The sequence below is a fragment of the Trachypithecus francoisi genome, unplaced genomic scaffold (assembly GCF_009764315.1).
Source record: "Trachypithecus francoisi isolate TF-2019V2 unplaced genomic scaffold, Tfra_2.0 Lachesis_group2, whole genome shotgun sequence".
Classification (NCBI taxonomy): Eukaryota; Metazoa; Chordata; class Mammalia; order Primates; family Cercopithecidae; genus Trachypithecus; species Trachypithecus francoisi.
In genome coordinates, this window is record NW_022681465.1 from 124,460,296 (window position 1) to 124,470,025 (window position 9,730).

Sequence of the window (9,730 nt, forward strand, 5' to 3'; positions counted from 1 at the left end):
TCTGGTACAGAAATTACTGAAGTTTTATAAAATATGCATTCTCTCCCTGCTTGTTTTCTGAATGAATAAATATGAGACCAATTTTATACAGAATCATTTCAACTTGAACTAATAATTGTGTATTGCATGCCTAGAATAATGTTTGTTTCAGATGAATACATATAAAAAGGAATGTAAAAGAAAACATTAAATCGGTCACTAATTATAATTAATTCATAGATAGTTGAGATTCATTTGCTTTTGCTAAGTATATAAAATAGTACTCATATAGAGGCCTAGAGTGCAATCAAATGAGTACTAAATCATATAAGGACTGTTTTCATTTACCGAATGGCTTAGAATACAAAATACCATTTTCGAAGAAAAATTAGTATAAGCAGAAACCTGTAGGTCTCACCAGAAACTGTGAATCCCTTGCTGATTATTTTCTTTATTTTGAGAGATGTATACGGCTCATTTTCAGGAAATTTGAAATCATTAACAAAAATTAAAAACTGCCAAAAGATGTTGCTTGGGATTTGATTTGCATTGAAACATTCTGGGACATTTGATTTGTTCATGAAATACATAAGGAGATACACAAAATTCTCATCATCTCTTCTTTTTTTTTTTTTTGAGACGGAGTCTCGCTCTGTCACCTAGGCTGGAGTGCAGTGGCCGGATCTCCGCTCACTGCAAGCTTCGCCTCCCGGGTTGACGCCATTCTCCTGCCTCAGCCTCCCGAGTACCTGGGACTACAGGCGCCCGCCACCTCGCCCGGTAGTTTTTTGTATTTTTCAGTAGAGATGGGGTTTCACCGTGGTATCTCATCATCTCTTCTTAAATGTGCATGGATAGGAAAGAACCCATGGAATAAGAATGCTTGTTAAATCATCAAAAGAGTCTGACCTTTGTGTATGGAAGCTGGCTCTCCTTAACTAATGCCCCATCCTACTCCTTGGTTTGGTAATATAGTAATTATGATATTTAACCTTTGTCCATGAGAAACCTATTTAATTGCTGATCTGATCCCCTCAACTATCACCCACAATATTCCTCAAAGATTCATCCAGTTGTTCATCATATTCACTCCTTGATATGGAGGCAAATTAACTCTTTCCTGTACTCCCTTGAGCAGCACTCACACCACCCAGAGAGACTTACTCAAGTGAGCAAGTGAACAGAGATCAAGTGAGCTGACCACTTAAAATAGTTCATCAACACGCAATCATCCTTGATGAAATCGACCAGAGCTACAAAATGACAGCAGAATACACACTAACTGCAGCATTCCACGGAAAGCGATACAGTACAACTACAAAAGAAAGAGAAGGAAGCTTAGGGTGCTCCATTTGTAAGGAATTTGGTTTCCAAATACACAAAACCTGACCAGTGTTGTCTATGATAAATTTTCACAGTAAGCGCAGTAAGCTATCCAGCCCACGAATAAACACTTCTGGAGCATCTTTAAGTGGGCTTTATGGGAATTCAGTTGGAAATGAGCACTGTACCAATAACCAGAATTGATTCCTATCTTTGCATTAAGAGTAATTCCCACTGGACTTCTATTTATCAACATGGTATTAGCCATCACCATGTATTATTTGTAGTTAGCTGAAAATAATGGCATTGTATTTCTTTAAAAATAATTCATATTTCTGTCCCTCATTCACACTACTCATACAAGTGTGTGTCTGCACACACACATCCTTTCTCCCTCACACACATATACACAGCAACTCAATGCAGGCCATTGCAATCAAAAGGAATTTACTGTATGTGGAATATTTTAGAAGAAGAAAGTGAAGAAGGGACAGAGAATTGTAGAAATAACATGTGTTTGCAATATTTTGAAAATTAAAGATTCATATACCGAATGTCATGTATAATTACAGTTTTGTATTTTCTAAAAGTACAATCATTAAACAGATCAAGCTGTTAGATTATTAAAATAAAAGATTATGTGCTAAACTTTTAAATACATACAATGTATTTTAATCATATTGCTGTCAGATCTAATGGCATCAATAAAAGTTAGGGATACACATTCAAAATCAATTTCAGAGCTAAATACTCATTGTATAAGGTGCCAGTAGAAATAATGCCAGTCTTCCAAAAGAAAAAAAATAAAAGTGACCTGATTATTTACTGTATTAGTCTTACCGACATGAACTGCACCCTTTAAAATGCAAATTCTCTAGTAATAGTAAATATAACCACCGTCTAAACAAGAAATCAGCATAATTATTGTATTAAAAAATAAATATTTTCAGAAGCAGCCAACAAATGCCTTCATCCCTTTCGTTACCCTCCCCCTAATTAATTAACAGATTGGCACAGTCTAAGAGCAAAGTTTATTTTCAATTAAAATAAGAATCCCGTATGTCATGATAATTTTTTGTTACTATTTCTAATGTGCAAAACAAAGGTTTGCTTTTAGCACTGAACATAGTAATCAAAACAAATCCTTTAATTTTCAATAACTGTAAGGATACTTCAAGAGTTGTTCTCGTAGCAAGGTACTACCTCAATAGTTAATCCTATTAAGAACTGAGCCATGCACTGCAACTAAATCCTCTGGGGAATTTGAGGAATGAAAGGCTTACTGCACACTTAGAAGGCAACGACTTTTGTAAAGGGCTCTATTATATGAGGAACAAAAGAATACCACTTGTGTACTTAAATATCATCTGCTTTTCCTTCCAAAATACTCCATTTTTAAGTAAAGATATGTGATTTAAATGTATTTAGAGTTCAGCTTTTGGCACGACTCTCGTTTCTGAGTAGAAGTGCCATCTGCAGGCCCCATGGCTCACGCATAATGATATGCTTACAAGCTGCTTCCCTTTTCTGCACAATGTACCCTTTTCACTTTAACATACATTTTCCATAAATTTTTGAATAACAAATTGGGCCGTGGAAGTTTGTTGAAACGGGACAAGGGAAATGCCTGTAGGCTAGAAAACGGCGATTTTACTCAAGAAATTGGTGCAGCGGAAAATATTCACTCCACCAGTCCAACCCTCCCCCAGGCCCCCGTCCACCTACCTTGGGCTGTGACACTTTAAAATTGTAGGGGAAACTTCTCCCCTCAATATATTAGGCCTGTACATTAACTTGGGCAAACAGCCCACATGCCTGCCATCCATTACACCTGCTGGGTGACAAACAGATGAGAGTCATCACGCAGACTCCCAACGTTTGATCTCCTGATAACGCCAGATGTCCCCCATTCACATTCAAACATAACCACCGTCATTAATGCAACTCGCCCGGCTGGCATTTAATAGGGAGAAAAAGTTGAATTCTAATCTAAAATCCTAACTATCCAAAGCCTTTAGGGTGTGAATATATAGTCTATTAAATATGCTTCAATTTGTAAACTTTCTAGCTATTAAGAGAACTGATTTCATTATCAGGATGGGAGCTGGTTCAGACGGGCAGATTTTGCACATTTTTCAAAGGAGAAGACCTGTACAATGACCCATTTGGCTTCTTAATTTCAACAACAAAACATACCTTTACTGTACCTGTCATATGCTTAAGCACAGTAAGAATAATCTTAATTGTTGGCTGTAGTTCAAATATACCACTTGAAAGGTTGAGTGAACAAACAAATAATTAAAGTCAAGGAAGCCATTGACAGAGAAAAATGAGATTCCCCCACCCCTGGTCTAATAGCAGACATAAAACTGTTTGGTGATAAGGTTCTATTAGAGAACATTAAAAAAATGCAGATACACAGGCATCGTTCTGGGTCTACTCAATAGGAATCTCCAAAGGTAAGGCTCGGGAATTTTAAAATTTCCTTGTTAATGCTTCTGAAACCAGGCCTAGACCTTGAGCTTGGCAACTCCTGAAACTGCGTGAGAACATAATTTAGCAGTTTGGCTTTGGGGGACGTTCTTCTTTCTCATTTTTTCTTTTAAAAAGAAAATATTTACATGTGTCTACTCCGTGCCTGACACGGAACACATAGAATCTGCAAGACACAAGGTTTATCTCTGGAGAGTCAACACGTGGCTCCAGAAACACTGAGATGCCCAACATGGGGCAAAAGACATTCTTATACTTGAAATACAGGGAGTGAAAAAGACCTGAGAAACTGTCTAGAAACTCACACTGTGTCCACCAACTGGACATTTCTAGAAGATGTGGGAAGAAATAAACCAGTTGACCTACATCAAAAATTCTCAATATCTATGACTAGAAGCGGGTCTGACTTCTTCAAAAGAAGACGGTTGAATTTCAGCGTTAAGGAGGAAGCCAGAAAGATTGTAGTTTCTTTCTGTATCCTTCCTGTACTAATAGTCAGATCCATTTAGACCTTCTCTCTCCTTCTAGCTCCTTCGCCCTTTGGATTTAAACTATTTTCTCTGCTAAGAAATTCTCATTGATCAGCTGTCCCAAGCCCTGTAGTCACTCCACCACAATACCCTATTATATTTTCTTCATCTAACTTATTGCTATGTGAAATTATTTTCTTTGTTTATTTTTTAACACATTTCTTGTGTGTCTCCCTACATCAGAGCAGAGACTTTGCCTGTCTTGTTCACCTGTCCCCAGGATCCAGAACAACACCTGGCATGAAGTAGGTAGATGTCCAATCCATGTTGAATGAATAAATTAATGAATCAAAAATAGTTATACAGTACTTATAATTCCTTGATTATTTCTTTCACCAGACATAGATTTTTTTCCAATGTGTCTTCTTGGACATGGAATCTTAGTGAATTTTTCATTTAAAATCTAACCTGATTCATTTTATGTTTCTTTTGGCCTGTCCGCTATTTAGATTTTATCCATTTGGGATTTTTATGCTTGAACTCAGTTGAGTAGCAATCAATTTTTACCTAAACCCAATCTACCTTTAACCCACCTCTCAGCCAAATTTATAAAATACCCTATTACCCTTCAGAAGAGACAGAAATCCAAGCGATATTCAACTATTACATTCCATACTAAATAAGATAAAGAGGAAGAACAAAAAATGCTCTCAGAGGAAAAACACTTGAGGAATTTTTGTTTCGAGGTCAAGGCAATATAGGAAAAATTCAGACCACCAACTCATAGAAGAGGAATTGAACATTGAAATCACTGCTTTAAGGCTTTTGGTAACAATGGCAAATATTACATCAGACTTAATATTACTAAGTGTGATCAAGCCATTTTTACTTTAGTTATTTCTGCAGTTGTTCAGCACATCCTTGCAGTTTCATAGCACCTACTAATGGAAAGTGAGCTCAGATTCTATTGACGGTTTCATGACAAGTCATACTTCACCTTCCATTGTCCACTCTTCTTAGCTGTTCATTATCTTGACTGCTGTGCCTACGAGATAATGATACACTCTGCTTCTACCCCTGACTGTAACACATTTTTGCTCCAGGGTTCCTTTTAATTGAAACACACTGTCTGTGTTACTGTTTTTGGTGCAAAAGTAAACACGTTTAACACAAGAATTCAGTTTGTATTTGCTTTACCAATAGGAATTGTGTAAAAAGTTACCTGCCTCTAGAAGAGTGATTGAATGATCCTTTTGAGGCTTGAATATTTTTTACTCTTTTCTTTCACTTACATTACCATTTGTCACTGCTGTGGATGTGATAATCAATTATCTTTGTGAGAAAAATTATTGTGGCCATCCTTACCATTTGCCTCAGTGTCCCAAACCCATGCAGGAAATATTTAATAATGTTTCACCAACCCTTGAGCATAGAATTCACTGAATATGCTTCTGCTTTTTAAAAGTTTGTCTAATAAATTGTGCCTGTTAAATTATCTGTGTCCATTGCAAATTGCATTAAATAGCCACCAGTTGACTAGAACAGAGATGCACAACTTTAGGATGAGTATGATCTGAGCAATGGGCTACCCTTGCAAACCACATATTCTCAGACTCTGAACTCTTTCAAGGAGAATAGCTGAATTCTTTCCACCAACAAATATATTTCAAAAAATAAACGCGTGTAATAGAAGCATTAGGGTTTATTCAAGAAGAAGCAGAGAGAAGAAAGAGACTTTACTTTCTCTTCCAAGAAAATAAGCATTAATGGGGAATAACATTCGTGTTTGGGGGGGGGTGTGCGTGTGCATGTGCGTATGTGTGTGTGTGTGTGTGTTGAGGAGAGATCAGTCATGCACCACCCCAGAAGTAAAATGTTCTTAAATGTTAACATGTAGAAGAATCACCTGGAACACTTAAAATTTTAGACCCCTAGACACTCCCTCAAATATTCTAATTTTCTAAGTCTGGGAAAAAGCTCGTTAAAATCAACTTTTAACGAAGCACTAAAAATGTGGCAAATCCAAATTGAGTGTTAAATGTAAAACACACACATTGGCTTTCAAAGAAACAATACAAAAACAAGCATTTAAAATATCTTAATAATATTTACATTAACTACATGTTGAGATGATAATATTTTAGGTATATTAGGTTTAATAAAATATATATATTTTTAAATGTAATGTATTTCTTTCTTTTTTTTTTTTTTTTTTTTTTTTGAGACAGGGTCTTTCCCTGTTGATCACGCTGCAGTATGGTGGCATGATCTTGGCTCACTATAATCTCCACTTCCCAGGTTCAAGTAATTATCCTGCCTCAGCCCCCTGAGTAGCTGGGATTACAGGTGCTCACCATCACGCCTGGCTAATTTTTGTATTTTTAGTAGAGACAGGGTTTTACCATGTTTGCCAGGCAGGTCTCAAACTCCTAACCTCAGGTGATCCGTCTGCCTCAACCTCCCAAAGTGCTGGGATTACAGGCATGGCCCATAGCACCTGGCCTTCTTTTTGCTTTTTAACATGGTCTAAAATTTTAAAAAATATATTTGTGGCTCATATTTGTATTTCTATTGTACTTTATGTATCTATGTGAACTTATTTTTCTATTGGGCAACAATGGTTGATACACTTTTCAAGGCAGAGGTAGTAAAGAAATTCTAATCATACCACCAGGACCAATGTGTAAGAAAAATGTTAGTATATAAGGTATATTTCAATATTTCTACTATATCTGACAAAGATATATCCATGGCTGCAGTGCCACATAAGTAAATTTCTAAATAGAATTTGTTTTAATTTTAAAATTTTTGATTTATAAGTTAAAACAAATTATAAGTAGAAATTCTATATAGAAATTTACTTATTCTGGCTGGGCACAGTGGCTCATGCTTGTAATCCCAGCACTTTGGGAGGCTGAGGCTGGTGGATCACCTGAGGTCAGGAGTTCGAGAACAGCCTGGCAACATGGTGAAACCTCGCCTCTACTAACAATACAAAAATTAGCCAGGTGTGGTGGCAGCCACCTATAATCCCAGCTACTTGGGAGGGTGAGGCAGGAGAATCGCTTGAACCTGGGAGGTGGAGGTTGCAGTGAGCTGAGATCATGCCATTGCACTCCAGCCTGGACGACAAGAGCAAAACTACATCTCCAAAAAAAAAAAAAAGAAAGAAAGAAAAGAGAAGAAAAAGAAATGTACTTATTCTATCAAATAAGCATTTGAAGTATCAAATAACTATCAGTAACTAGGTATCAGTAACTGTTAGTAACCAGCTTTCAATGGTTATCAGCTTATATATGTGTGTATGTGTGTTTCTATGTAAGGACATTGTTTATACTATCCACTACAAAGTATGATCTTTCATTTGGCACCTCAACTACAAGGTAGCAGAAACATTCGTCTGAAAACCTCTTAAGTATATCCAGTATAGTTTTAATTGGCAATAGCTACATAATGGAATAAATAGGTTTATATGGGTGAATGGGAACATTATCACCCTTGTTAATTAACCTTCTCTCTATTGACCAATGCACTATGAATTCCAAAAAGTTGACATATATGGGAGCTTCTAAAATCAGCATGTTAGGAATGATTCCTTATACTCCTAAATAGTCCATTATTACTTTATTAAAGTGAGATTTGTGCATTAAGGTTTGCATTTTGTATGTTTTAATGACAGTGAGGGAATTCCAGTGTTACCTTTTCTGATTCATATGCCACATATTCATATTTAAATGATGGATTATATCAGAGGTTTGCAGACTTTCTCAGTTCGCAGTACCCTTAGTGTCCCAGTAATATTTTCATGGTTCCCCTAAGGTAAGAGAATTACCTGACAGTTCATGTAATAAGCATTTAGGTCCAAACAACTTAATAGTAGCAGTTTAGACTGGGGGGTGCTGTCTTTTCTTGTACGAAATATCTTGTAGATCCCAAGTGAGTTTGCTGAAGCTCACCCAGTCACCTCAGCCCACAGTTTGAGAACTGAAGATTATGTAGTTTTAAATGGTCTAGAAAGTAAGATGAACTGTGCACTTTCTCTTTTCCTTTTCTTTTTCTTCCCTCGCTTCCCCCCCTCCACCCCGCCCCCTTAAGAGACAAAGTCTTGCTCTGTTGCCTGGGCTGGAGGGCAGTGACACTATCATGGCTTACTGAAGCCTTGAACTCCTGGACTCAGGTGATGCTCTCACCTCAGCCTACCAAGTAGTTGGAACCACAGGCATGCACCACCACACCTGGATGACTTTTTATAGAGAAAGAGTCTTGTTGTGTTAACCAGGGGGGTCTCAAATTCCTGGCTTCAAGTGATTCTCCTGCCTCACCATCCCAAAGTGCTGGGATAAGAGGCATAAGCCACCATGCCTTGCCAAAAATTGTATACTTTCTAAGAAACAGAATACATCTAATAGCAATAGCTACTTAAAGTTTTAATTAAAATCATGTGTTTTTTTAAAAATATGTTTCTTTTAACACATTTTAATTATCAGAGTTTGTAAAAGCCATCATCTATTGCACCCCCGGTCAACTATCCCTAGATAGATATTTAACATAGAATATATGAATCAATCAGTTGGTCAATCAACAATTTTTTATAGAATGCCAGTTACAGGTCATAGACTCCACACTCAAAACTTAACAAAACTTTAACACTGACCCTTAACTTCTGTTTTCTGGCCTGGCTTGTAGAGAGCCTTGAAGTCACTGCTCCATCCTAACAAGTGGAAACCTGAACAAACTGAAAAATCAACAACTCTTCTTAGATATGTCAGATAAGTGAGGTCATTAGTCAAACTCCTGGCCCCCAAATTTAAAAGACTTGTAGGTATATTCAGGGAATAACACAATGGAGCAGAAAGCCACAAGCAGAAACTTGTGTGGAACCAGTTTTGGGGTAAGGAAATCTGAACTGTAGTTGATGAATTGCTGGAGGCTCAGAGTGGACAGCTCCAAGATTTAAAAACTCCAGCGGGACCCAGTCATAGGAAGGCTCCAACATATTTGTGAGCTTTAACCCCAGGAGCTCTGCCAAATCCTAACAGTGAGTGTTAGAGAAAAATCTCCCTGTGCTTCTGGCAGGGGCAGAAGGAAAGGAACGATTTTGAAATACACCAGAGTATTCTGTTCTTAACAAGGTCTGCTCTGAAGAGAAACTATTTTACTAGAGCCTAAGCTCCTGATAGGTAGCGTAACCTAACCTACCTGTGCTAAGAGAAATATCAACTCCAGTTTTCTCTAGCCTTCCATGGGGGGATAGGGAAAATGCCAACTTTAGCCCCTTCCAGCCATCCTGTCCCACCTAATGGGAGTGGGGAAACTGAGAAGCACTGATGAAGTTCATGGTCCATGTTCACTGGGACTTAACCAGAAGAATATAAAACACTCCTCTCCTGCATCTTATCACTGCATTACAAAAGGCTTTATTTACCACAGGTGTTTTTACCCAGTACACCATGCCATCTTTGAAC